The sequence below is a fragment of the Aethina tumida genome, chromosome 3, assembly GCF_024364675.1.
Source record: "Aethina tumida isolate Nest 87 chromosome 3, icAetTumi1.1, whole genome shotgun sequence".
Classification (NCBI taxonomy): domain Eukaryota; kingdom Metazoa; phylum Arthropoda; class Insecta; order Coleoptera; family Nitidulidae; genus Aethina; species Aethina tumida.
Genome location: NC_065437.1, coordinates 36,150,820 through 36,165,020, shown reverse-complemented (window position 1 = coordinate 36,165,020; position 14,201 = coordinate 36,150,820). Strand labels below are relative to the sequence as shown.

At 33.9% G+C, this 14,201-nt stretch overlaps 1 long non-coding RNA gene across 1 annotated transcript; it reads left to right on the top strand.

The window, feature by feature from the left end:
• Window positions 1–4,589: 4,589 nt before the first annotated feature.
• On the top strand, window positions 4,590–5,268 carry LOC126264897 (uncharacterized). The gene is made up of 2 exons (XR_007547495.1): window positions 4,590–4,853; window positions 4,914–5,268. It is a non-coding gene; the product is annotated as an uncharacterized LOC126264897 (long non-coding RNA).
• Window positions 5,269–14,201: the final 8,933 nt, after the last annotated feature.

The following is a 14,201-nucleotide window of genomic DNA, read 5'->3' as shown; positions in this document are numbered from 1 at the left end:
TTTATTTAATTGTCAGTTTGTTTGTCTATTTATTATGTTTATGAATGTTTTATGATAGTTACATGTCCAATATTTGTATTTATTATGTTACACACTGATATGCAGATTTATTTCCATATTTCAAATTATATATTATTTTAATAATATATTTGTATAAAAAAACTAATCAAAAATGTGCATTTTGCCACTCAATTAAATAATGTGTGTATTTTGTTAATAAATTTCAAAATCTTGAGAAAAATTTCATATGTTAGATTTAATGGCTAATGATAAACGATGACTTGAACGAAAAAGACGAAAGAAGATTATCATATTGCAATCCCATATAGAGACTGCACATTCGAAGCAACGAAACCGGATCGCTACTTGTGATTTATGTACCGGCTATAAAATCTTTCGGTCGCTTATTTTTCCATAACTGCGCCGACCCGAATCCCTTCAACTAATGCGCCGCTGCTTCATCCATCATAATCGGTGATGAAGTGCGAAGGCCAGTAACGAGACTCCGGAGCTCTCGATCATTCTAATTGAAAGAGGATCCGTAAACGGGGAGCTCAACGTAATGAGTGGCTGGTGCCGTAGCTGCCCCGAAACACCCTGGAGAAACGCGTCTTAGAATCCGGCCCCGCCGAGGGATGTTACGCTCCGGTTTGTTTCTCTTAAATGCAACGCCCGTTTAAGATTATCGATTGCTAATTAATTATTTAAATTTCGTAATCGAACGCGAGAACAACTTTGTTTTCTAATTTACTTAAACCCGTCTCCGAACAGTGGCTATAGCAAAAAGCTTTGATGAGATGGGGAATACAACGTAGTAATATTAACTTTTTATTTTTATCTTTTGCGAATATAATATATAAATGAATAAAATATTATTCATGCCTAGTTCTACCTAATCTCTAGATTATAAAGCCAAATCCATTTTTACCCACTTAACGATCCTGACAAATTTTGGGGTTACGTTATTCTATCTTCCTTATTCCTATTATCCTCTTCTATAATTATTCCCGTAGATATACTACACTGTGTTTTCTCGTCGTTTTGTTCTGGTTTCTTCTCTTCCTTCTCTTTCGCATCTGAACTATATATGATCTATACTCCCTTCTTCTTCTTCTTCTTCTTCTTTTCCTAACCCGAAAACTCTAATCGTGTCCTTTAGCTCATATGTTTTAAATGTATATTGAAACTTCCATATTCTGTAAGAGAATCTATCGCCTTCCAATTTAATCTGAAATCCTTTCTATTAACTTACATCTCTCTTCTGACTTTATTTACTTACTTGTTTCATTTTATTTAATTTCTTTTCCATCCACAACTTTCATATTCTTTCCTTTCTTTTTCCATATTTGCCATAAATACTTTTATTTAATTTATTCTGGGATCTATTTTTCTGTTCCTACCTTTATGTTTATATATACGTTATTGTGATATTATTTTCATTCCTCAACTACTTTTATGAACTAATTATTACTAAATTTAACATTTCCTAATATCTCCCCTTTTCCTTTATTTTCCTATTTTTTCCTTGAACAGAAGCGGTAGTCCGGCAAATTTAAATCTTGTGATCAATAATTTATGAAGTCCGATCAAAGAAAAGGAAAACTATCGAAGAAATATTAGTAAGGCCCTGATATATCCTATGGTGTTTTAAAATGGCCCTTTCTTGTTGCGCACTCAGTGCGGTGTATTTATCAAATATTTACCATGTTTGTTTACGTTATCGTGTATTGAATATGTTATAAGATGGCCGCAAAAGAAAACGGTCTGCGGACCATCTTCTACCGCAAAAGATATCAAGCGGCATGTATGTATCACACGCTAGCGAATGTAAATTTGCGATGCGTTACATAAACAGAATTCTAACACTTCCACCATGAGGCATCTCCGGGGCTTTGCGAAATTGATTCAACAACCTCAAAGGATTTGGGGTTCGGTGCAGCTTTTTGTGTTCCGTTCCTTTTTATTCGTTTTAATTTAATAAAAACAGGCAAATGTATGCGATCCGACGGGCTTATTTAATTTTGTCGGATTATTGCACCGGACGATATATATACACGGGAATTTGATAAAGGCTCTTTCTCACGTTCATTGGAAAATATAAAATTCTTACTGCAGATCGAAATCTACAAATTCAATTCAAAAATTATATAACGATAAATAAAAAGATTTAGAAATTTAAAACGATGTGTTACTTTTATGTTATTAAACAAATTATAAGTATTCTAAAAAGCATTTTGACAAATATTGATAAACATTATCAGAATAAATTGAATGTATCTTCAGTTTCTTTTCATATTCTTTATACTTATTTAATCAGTCTACTTCAAAAAGACACATTCAGTAGTCTTTATAGTAAAATTGTTCAAATTTTGATTAACAACAGCATATTGTATGTATATTTAATATAATTTAATTATGTCCTTAGTATGCAGATGTAGTGAAATGCCGACGGAATAGCTAAGGACACAGTTAATCAAATAAATTATGCGAAATCTTAACACAATGTCAGGTGAACAGTTTAATTAATATGCTCGTAGTGCAAAGGCAGGTAGACGCCTTAATTCGATTATGAAATATTGAGCAAGGAAAGCTCGTATTAGCGGCTTGTCACCAACGACAATCTTCCGATATAATTCATGGCTTTTGGGCACGCATATTCTTAATAACATAGTCAAATTGGTGTGTCGCACGTACGTGCTCCTTCCTATATTATGCTCGCTGGCTAGATTAACGCTTCAATTAGCACCCCATGTGGTTTTGGAATACCATGAATGTTTCGAATTTTAGATGATATTGGTTTCAAGAACATATACAATGCTAATATAAAGTATAAAAATTTAGAAATGAAATATGCCAACATTATTTCATAGATTAGATAGAGCAATTTTGATTTACAGGGGACTTCGATGCACGTAGTAACACGAGTCAACAGATGGCGGAAGATAGAATTACATCCAGTTGTCCTTATCACTCGACGTTGATTTGGTTCCGCCTAACAATGAACTGGTAACTCAATATTTTAAGACTGCCTAATATAAGTTTAACGAGATTAATTTCGAATGTATGTTTGTGAGCGTGTTGCGTTTTAGCGTGGTCCTAAATCATTTCCTTGGAGCCTGATGAAAATAATGTGGTGAAACCGAAAAAAAAATGTAACAAATGCAGCGAATTATAATGGACATTGTCGATCATATATAATACATGTCACCGGACACTTTACACGAGACCCTCCCTACACCTGTCTTAATTAAGATTATTTATGGTGGCACGATGTCACACCCCATCCGATAGTTGATAAGGCCCGCGCCGTAATGTATGCAACTAACTTTACGACGTGTTTTTATCTCGAACGCAATATTTCGAGGTGAGTGACGGACGGAAGCCATAACAAATCAACCACACCTTCGGCGGCCGACCGTCAACCACCTTGGCTAATTACTCGTCACTCAGGGGGTGCGTCTCCTCACCTTCCTATGAGGCTTTGTCGATGTGTGGTGCTACGCTGCCGATGATATACAGCCCCGTTCGGCGATATTAATTTCGAAATTTAATTAAAAACACGATACAGCTGTCTCCACCACTTCATTAAGCGCCGGTAATTAATTAGCTTCTATTTTTTTCCTACCACTTCTAGTCAATCCCCCACCAAACTAGGTCTACAGTATTGTGACAATTTAGTTGAGAATAAATTTAAAAGGTATAAAAATTGTTGTTGGCAAAGCCGTTAAAATATGTATGGATATGCTCCTGACAAACAAAGTTCGGAATTCCACATAATTAGTAGTATGGCGAGGCTAGCCTCGATATTAACATGTTAATATCTCAGAGGAGCAGGACCCGGGCAGTTAAACACATTTGACAGCGCATTAATGAATAATAATCAGACCAAGAATGTGCCGGGCACGTCGTAAAAAGTGATTACAGTCCTGGGAATCCGGATATATGTATAACTAAACAATGCAACTAAAAAGCGATGAATCCTTCCGCGGCGCGCGCGAAGGACATGTCTGCCTCGCTCTCTTGCATTACTCACGACATTATCACAAATTCAAATGAAACGGCCGCTCTGTCGACTGGAGACTACGGGACTATGCAAACTTAATTTATCTCATTTCACTTGGTTCTGTTTCCCATCTTACACGGCATCTAAACAGAAAGGTCCGACGATGGGGTGAAACTTCTTTTCTCAACTACACGTCCAAAACTGATTCCGAGATACATCGTAATGGTTGAAAAGAATCTCTTTTATTTCGATTTAACTACACTATCGCTCATATGTAGAGCAAGAAATCAAAAAACATAATCATTCTATTAAAAGATCAATTCTTTTTAATTTAAATTAATTTTATGATTAATAAGTGCCCAAACATTGCGTACCTCAATTTATATACGAATATCTTTATTTACATAGTTTTTATAATTGATTTTACAATTTATTTCTGTGTTCGACATCGTTCCTTACAGCTTTGAGCCAAGAAGTGACTATTTATCAATACAAATTAAACAACAAATTTTTTAGAAAAGTTCCGAAATGGTGAAAAGCAGAGTAAAATTGGAGTATATTTCAATTTAAACAAATCGATCATTTCGAAAACGATTTCCAATTTTAACAGAAGGTGTTACGAAAATTAGTAAAAAGCGCAAGACTAACAGAGTTTTGGACAGGTCTCTATGGTAGAAAACCAGCAAAGAAGCCCTTCAATTCTGCAAACTATAGAACAGTGAAACTACCTTTTGCAAGACAACATGTGAACTGGTCAGATGGGCAATGGAAAACAATTTTCCAATGAAAGTCGACTCCGATTATTTAAATCTGATGGCATTTCATAGGTGAGAGGACCAATTAATGAAAGGTATAATCCCAAATACACTAGACCAACTGTGAAGCATGGTGGAGACGTTATGGTTTCTAGATTTCGCATGGGCCCACTGGTTATGTTAGACGAGATAATAGATCGTTTAGTTTACCATGACATTCTGTAAAATCATATGCTTCCATTGGCTGAAGGTAACATGAGTTTAACCATGAACCTTCCAGCACGACAACGATCCGAAACACACGTCTAAATTAGTTAAAGAATGGTTCGCTTCTTAAGGAGTACGTGTTATGCCTTGGCCAGCACAAAACCCAGACATCAATCTAATGGAAAAATTTTGTGAAAAATTGATCTATACAAAAAGAGCTACTAAAATCAATGAAGAAAAGGTGTTTGGAAATTATTAGAAAAAATTGGCATGCTACTAGATATTAAATAAAAGAAGGCTAAATGTATGTAAGGTTGTTTTATTTTAAAGTTGTTCTACTTTACCTAACTAAACTCACTAATAAACAATTATATTGTTGTATTGTTTTTATCAAACATAGTGCATAATTGACAATCATATGTATATTTAAACGTACACTTTTATCAAGATAAATAAAAATTTCTAAAGTTGCTCTACTTATGAACGATAGTGTGTATATAATATGTCGGAGTGTTCATGTGAAACGCAAGTAGTACTAATGGTTGCATACATATAGTACTTGAGTGGAATCAGCTAAGCAAGGATGGTTCTGGAACCGAGAGTGACGGTAGAGACCTGCAAGAGTAGACAGTTAAGCTCCCTTAGGAAAGTTGGGCAGAAGTCTTAACTTAACATAATCGTTGGTATGTATTGTTTTTTCTTGTTGATATTTTATATACAAAAATCTGTTGATTTAAAGTTCAGTTATGTTTTTTTCCTGAGTATTAAAATTAGTATTTTATTTTGTTATAAGAATAAAGTGATATGAAGAATGTTTTTGTTGGATGAAATAAATACTTGGTGATGAATCGTTATCGAATTTCTTTATCCTTTATAATTTTTTTTTTTTTGTCTATATTTTTTGTATAAAAATCGTGTTAATTTATGAAAGTTTTAATATTCTAGTTCATTTAAAATTGATTTGCTGAGTATTAACATTATTAACTCCTCAAATCCTCCTCCTCTTTGCTTAACATATTTTTTATATTAATTTCTTATTTTTTGTGAATATATTTTTTATTTATAAAAATCGTATTAATTTTTTCAAAATCTATTGATAAATAGTCCTTTCGAAGTTCAATTGAAATTGTTTTACTGACTTTTCTTAAAATTAATCTTCTAATATTGTAAGATGAAAATGTTCGACCATTTACATTTACATTTAATAATAATAAATTTATTAATTAATTAAGATTTTAATAATTAATTAAGATATTAATTGATTCTATTGAACTAAATCATTACCAACATATAAACAAAGTTTGGTCATTTAAATTTGACTTGCTAAGTATTAACATTATTAACTTCCTTTGTTATGCACTATAAGTCAGGTTACGGAAAGAATATGTTTTAGATGGATTGATCTTACTTTGAAAATAATACTTAATGATCAATCATGGAATTTATGCATTATCAAATCGCTTTCAGGTTACATATTTTTACATTTCTAAACATAAAAATAAAATTGTTGGCAGTACCGGTAAAAAATTGACACGTTTAATATTTAAAGTACTATCAATAAATTGGATAATAAATTGGTGTTTGTGAATCAGCTATTAATATACATTTCCCATATTTTTTAATATGAATTTAAATTTTAGTATTATTTCGTAATAGTTAAGTTTCTTACTGCTACCCATTAAACATTATTTATTTACTAAATTAAATAACGAATAAATAATAATAAAAAAATTGTTTAATTCATGAAACAGAAAGAAACCCTTAAAGATATTTAAAAGAATTCAAATAAATGAACTTATGAATGAATGAATGTAATGAATTTGGAAGCTCGTCGGGAGGAATCAATGCAATTTAGTCATTAGCATTGGTCGGGACGCGTTAAATTGAGTGACGATCATCGAATTTTAACTGTGCTCGTTCACGTCGACTTAACGCAATTGTGTTGGTGTATTAATATGAAACCTAATAATTTAATTCGGACGAAAGAATCCATTTTAAATTAACCATCTTAATGTAATTTTCTTAACGAACGCTGTTAAACCAAAATTCCCCGAGCTCGGCGGCGATATCCATTCGAGCTTAAAGCGAGGAAAGTTCAGCAGAGGCTAAGTATGGCTTTGCAACGGGATCCACTGGAAAATTTCTTATCTGAGGTGTAAGCTAATTTGGATCTTAATTGTTGAATTTATTTAAGTACTTTAACGAAGCTAATATTAGCATTTTCAGTCGACACCCTTACATCCCTATCCCAATTCGGTTAAGCTAATGCTCGATGTTAAATTAATAATAGCGAAACACTCGTTACACAAAACTGAATACAAATTAGGATTAGAAAAACTATATTGTAATCAGAAAGTAATTAATGCATTTGCAAACATTTTATAAGGTAAGTGATCAAGAAAAGACAATAATGTTAAATTAGGAAAAAGTAATTTATGTTTTTGGTTTTTAATTTATTTGAAATAACTTGCATAAAAATTATATAATTTGATGCAAAGTTTCTCAATGCGTTTAGAGAAAATGAGAAGACGTACAACTTGCAATAAATGTAATGAAGATGAACAATGTAAATGTCGTCAAGAACCCGTACCAATGGAAACTCTAACCTGTTATGCATTAACCATTGGAGGCTTTATGCAATTAATTTCACGAAAAAGTTAAGTTGAATTAAATTAAGTGAGGATAACAAAATTAGGCGTTTAATAATTGGCAATTCCCTTCTTCCACGCCACATAAATGAGTCTATTATTGATCGACACGCGACAATAAAATGTGTTGATTACAACAACATTGGTCTGGACAGTGGATTAAAGCTGGTAAACTTGTTCCGTACTTCTTGACCAAGAAAGATTCTGCATGTGGATTGTTAAATATTGTCCACCTACCAGAAGGGCAATAAATTAATAGAACTATCTGTATGTTAGGTCCCAAATTGAGTTCATGAACAATTTACTTAATGCTAATAATAAAAATGTTTCTTTCCAACAGTTATAAACCATTTGCAAGACAAATAGAAATATAATAATGACATAAGTGTAAAAATTTTCCATCAGATATGGAACCTCAAAGTCATCGGAATTGATATTTGGTGGTATGTGAACTAACAAGATAATTAAGTACTATAATTTTTTACCTTCAGTACAACACCAAGAACATCAATAAGAGGAATCAAATTAGAAATACTCTTTAAGTCTAAAATCGAACAAGAGAAAGAATTTTTGATGGCCAGTTACAGAAAATTTTCTGTCAGATCTAAAAACAGAATAATTCCCAGTACTACTACTATATCGCAGTTACTTGTAGGGACTGGTACATACATAGAACTCGAGTAGTTCCGTGCGTAAACCGCGGTCACTGCGAGATTTGATAAATATGCTTCTTAATAACAAGGCAAGTTCGTAGGTCGCTGTAGACTCAAAGGAAGTCATAAATTTGTTTATACAGCCTTGATTAATAATTGCTGATTATTTTATTGAATAAAAGGATAATTACCTTTTTCACTAGCTATCCAGAATTTTATCTTTTATATTTTATTCATTACAGTTATTTTATTTTAATGTTAAACATTAATATTAAAAATGTTTATTGCTATCTAATATTTTTATGATTTTATCATATCCGAAGTTAAACGCGATAATCGACTTTTTTCGTTTTATAAAATTAAATTAATAAAACGCTTGGCTGTTTGCAGATCGTATCGCTTAAATATTTTACAACCCTCGGCCGCGTTATTTAAAATGTTAACACCAGGGGAATCGGAATTACGGCACACGTGAAATTCGTAATGAATAAAACATTAAAACGTGGAATGCAAGTCGCGATCAGAAATAAACAACGTAAAAAGGAACGTGTAAACAACGAAACTGAAGGTAAACAGTAAAATGATGCATGGCGTCACCTCTGGGGAACCGATACTAGTTAAATTTTGAAACTAAAATGTTATTTACTGGTTAAGTGATCTGGGCCGGTCGAAGTCTCTCGCGTGTGCAACAATAATTAGTTGCTTAGCGTTTAATGCAGTACCATTAAAGTTTTAAACGCTGATAAGACTAGTATGGTAGTCTCCCTGCTATTTTTTTGTGTTCCTTTCATGGACGACTTCGTCATTACGAAAGGAAAAATTTTATGAATTTTAGGACGCCCACATTCTGTCGAAGTCGGGTTCAATTTCGCCATCAATTTCACGTCGTTCCATCGACTGATCTTTGACAAATAATTATAGTTGTTCGGAACGAAATTATTATCAAACGAGTGTTTGTTTAGGTTTATTTACAGTACGATGGAAAGATTAAAATGAAACGAAGCAGAAGACATAAATAAATACTGTGCAAACATGAGTCAGCCAATGAGTACGCACAATGCGATTACTGGACCAGGGTGTATTATCCGTGTTGATTGCACCCTCCAGTATATTTAACCAGATTGTCGGCCGATGTACTTGAGATCTATTGTGGAAGCGCCTTCAAAGAGATTCAATTAATTATGCCGGGCAAATAGAACTTGTTTCTCACACTTGCTTTTTTATGGGAGCGGTGTCAATCGACATTATTCGGGTCCCCCAATATCAATTGTCCGTTTGGTTGCCGCACACGCGGCACAACTAATGCGTTTACTTCTACTAAGTTTAATTGATCGTTCCGTAAGATATTTGTTTGTTTTTTTAATAATCCCGGATGTAATTGGATCACGGTGGGATCATGGTCGAGAAAAAACTTGAGTCAATGGCGTGACGTGAAATTTTCGGACCAAGAGTGACGGATAATTTCAAATGTCTTGATATTTCTCGGGTGGCTGAGAATTGCTTATGCGTCGGGAATATATAATTGGCACTTGAAATTGCAAAGCAGATCCCGAATAGCAATCTTGAGTTTGTTGGTCGGCCTGACAAGTGTCAGGACTTTCCCCGTGATATATGAGAAAAATAAGGAATAACGTTGAACGCGGTCCCGCCGGGACCGAGGTTAACAGGATACATGATTAATGAAAGTTGTATTACAACTCCCTATTACTTATGCATATATGCTGCCTGCCGTTCGGATAAATTCGCTCGATTGACTTTTCAATTCGCCGCTTCTTTCCGAATCAATTTCCGACGTAATTACGTTAGAACGTCCGCGGGGTGGATAATTTTATCATCTATATCATGTTTTTTCATTTAATATTATACAATATATGTATTATGTATTTAAATTTCTTCTATACAGAATATTGAGACACTGTTACGAGCATTTCCAGATTTAATTGCCACTAACCAGATTTTGATATCTCCGACTGTTTTACAGATTTACGAGAAAATATAATAATACATAACAAATGATACCTTTTTGAAAAGAGATAATAAATACATCCAATAAATCGAGACTTTTAATAAATTGGTACAGTAGTGTTAATACAGTTAGTACACAGCAGGTGTATGACAGACATGCGGAGTAAGGGAAACCAAGAGAGAATTGTCTGTTTATTCGATGCAATATGGGAATGTGGCGGCAGTTATCACAAATAGAACGCGAAGTTTGTCACAATACGGCGATGTTTATGAAAAGATACGAGGCTGCAGCGGGTCGCAGTGGGTCGCAGTGGGTCGCAGTGGGTCGCAGTGGGATGACGCGTCAACGCTGGACTTGTTTCTCATAATTAACGTGATCCCATGGCGCCGAAGACATTCGCGATCCGAAACAAAGTCGATCTCGCTCACCTAACTGAAACACATAGCTTCATTAAACTCGAATTTTAATTCATTTTCTAGGGGTTGAAGAACGGCGAGCCGGTCTCGCGAACGAAGGGTTTGGATACACACAACAGCAGTGTGTGTAAAATGAATGACCTCTCCAGGAGGGCGTAAATAAATCAACTTTCTCAACGTAACCGGGCATATTTGGGTGCGAGTCTCACTCACCCCGTCCGTTTTCACGCTCCCGACAAGATATGCAGATACTAATAAATATACATATAAATTAGGGACGGCACACATACTTCTATATGAATGTTAAAATAAGTTTCAAATTGTCAACGACGCAAGTTAAGTCCCCGGAGGGCGGAGTGTGGGGGCCCGAACTAATTCCGGTGCAGCGTTGAGGCAATCTAGCAACTCTGCGGACGGGAGCCTAAATTCATTAGCAGACCCAGAAAAATTTTCTACCCGCTTGCTATGAATTCGGCGGCCGGGACTGAGCATATCTCCGGTGGATATTGCCAACTTTTTGCGTTTTAATTTAATTCTTTATTGTCTATGCACCTTGCTCAGCCACTGTGCTCCTTAATTGGAAAACCTTAAACTTCCCGCACCTCACTCCTCCTATATATTTTTTTTGTTTCGCCCCTTGTTGGCATATTTAATTAAAAACACAAATTAACTTCATTATGACCGTTAATTGGAATAAGCATCTTTTTAATTGGTACCAACAAATATGAACTGTTACTCGACTGTATGTATCATTACGTATGTATATTAATTAAATATTAATCCCTATTTAATAAAAACTAATTTATTTACTTACAATTAAATATAAATTAATTATGTAGGATAAAGTTTTATTAATATACTTCTGATACAATGAAAAATAAATTAAGTACGTCAAATCTATACAATAAGAAAAGCATTTGACCCTTCGGAAGTTAGACAGAGATGGTAGAAGTCTGCCCCATAATGGGGGACTTATTGTCTCTATCGAACATGAATAATATATTTGTATATACGTTTCCAGGAATCACAAGAACTGGTGCTGTCTACGTTTTTATTGGTAGCTGAAAACAAATGAACGATTGCAATTTTTGATCCTGTTTATACAACGATTTTTAATCGATATTTCGACAATATATTATTTACATTTCTTTTACTTAAACATTTAAAGAAATTTAAGTAAATTTTATTTAGACTGCTTATTGGGTTAGAGTAAAAATTAATTTCATTTTGAGACACATTGATTTTGTTGCTAGTCGTCTAAGCAATATTTACATTTTCATTCATTTCAATCAAAATAAAATAACTATAATATATTTAAACATCTGTCCTTTCTAGAAAAAGTTTCTCTATTTATATTTCAAAAATTGTTTTTTTTTCTTATATTTCTGTCACCTACGACTCAATCATGTTTAAATTAATTTAATTTTTTCATAATGACACAATTATTAAGATTCTGGGGGGTTCTCTTTTTTATATTTTTTGCTCAATTTAGGAAAAAGGTACTTTTTATTAATTTTGATCAGTTTTAATATGATTTTCATAAGTGATCAACCAAAACATGTTTATTGTATATGTAAAAAACATAATTTCTTGTGAAAGTTACCTTATCAAAGAAAATTATGTTTGATAAGAATATGTGGATATTTTCATGATGTCATAATTGTAATCTTAAAAATCTTGTGCTTTGGTGAGGATGCAGATACTCTTCATTTACACTTCTCCAACCTACTGAATGCCATAAATTAGTTTGTTGTGACAAATATTCTGTATTAATAACTGGATTTACATGAACTAAAAGTAAGATATTTTCCTCCCAACTGGTTTCTCTGTAATTTTAGTGGTTTCAACTTGTTAGAAATATAAATACATTCGAGGTTCGAATTATCGAAGATTTGAATTAACAAGAGTCCACTGTAAATACAATCTGAGATTAGAAAGAATATGAAAAGTTTAAAATAATTTAAAAAAATATTAAATGGCGTAAAAAATATCATTATTAAATTGAATTGTAGGTATTTAGAAAATACTGAGACTCTATTTTCTTCAGGAGAAACTAGAAAAAAACGTCACCTTTATTGTATCATATACAATATTATGTATTTGATAATACAAATGAATGGCGGATTACCTTAGTTTCATGAAACAACACTTGTTAGCATTATAAGCAATTGGCGTTGCAAATTGAAAAGTATACTTACGTACAAGTGTAAATAATATTTGATATATTATAATAAGAACTTTCCCTGAGGATGAAAAAATTTCAAGTTGATTAATTTGGTGCAATATTTTTGAACGAATTTCTCGAAAAAGTGCTTCCAGAAATGTTTTTATTAATTTTATCAGAACATGAATAAAGAAGAGTAAAGAATTCGGGGTTTCGCGAGGATCTTTATTGCAGAAAATTAGGTAAACAATGACACCCTTGCAGCAAGTTTCGGCATTTTAGTAAAAGTTAATTTCGTACTCCGGTCGGTCTTTCTTCCAAACAAAAGAAAAGTTTATTCCTTGTGGGCGAGCCTTTAATATAGAAATAATTTTTGGCCGTTTTATTAAATTACGGCAACTTTTATTATGTGTACATAAAGCAGCGGCTGTTGTAATTGATTCTTTTATTCGGTATGCACTATTAAAAGTGCAACATTAAGGAGTTTAAGCCCGTGGCGGTGTAACAATAAACCTCGCCTCGACGATAAATAATTCAGAGGCCGTTTGGGGAAAAATACGAAAGATTTAAGTTAACGCAAACCGTAACATAGTTATGACGCATTATATTTTAATTTTGAGCGCCGGCTGCCAATGGTGGGAGCGGCAGAAACGCCATGAAAATTAAATGATATGACCGTCTCCGAGGAGGCAATTTTAAACACTTCTGTTGTCATAAAAGATGCGAGAAAGAACCATTTCGCGACTTTGAAAAAGAGTAGTCTGGGGAGTACGTTTCGAGAGTTAAATAAAATAACATTTCTATGAGACCGTGAGACTGCACGGGCGTTACGAGGCTAAAGGGACAACGCGACATTCAGATGGGAGATACAAATAATAAATATTATAATACAAATGGCGGCCAGCGTGCCGTTTTGCCTCGGCACGACAATGCAACACATTGTTATACACGTCGTGCTGATGACAGTTTTGCTTCTTAGAAAAAGTTTTATCGCCAACGGGGGACGGCGCGCCGTTCTCCAAGACCCGCTATTCCAAATGTGCATGCTTTAGGATAATGTCCGCAGGCACAGATACCAACAGCCAACTTCCAGCCGGTGCCCGTTCCGTCGTCGCTCTTTTTGACGAGATACGACACTTCGTCCAACTTTCGACTCTCCCTGATTCCCCGCCTCCAAAATATGTACAAATGCTGAATAAGTCATTTTCAAAAAAAAAAAAAAATAACTATTTTAAGACAACCTGGGCCCTAAAGTCCCCCATCATCCCAGAATCTAGTTAGACGGAAGTTGCAATGCCATATGCGTAAACTGAAAGACCTCTCGATTCGATTTATTAGCCCGACGGATATATCCTCACCCCTGCGTGAATTTGTTACATATTTTACTTG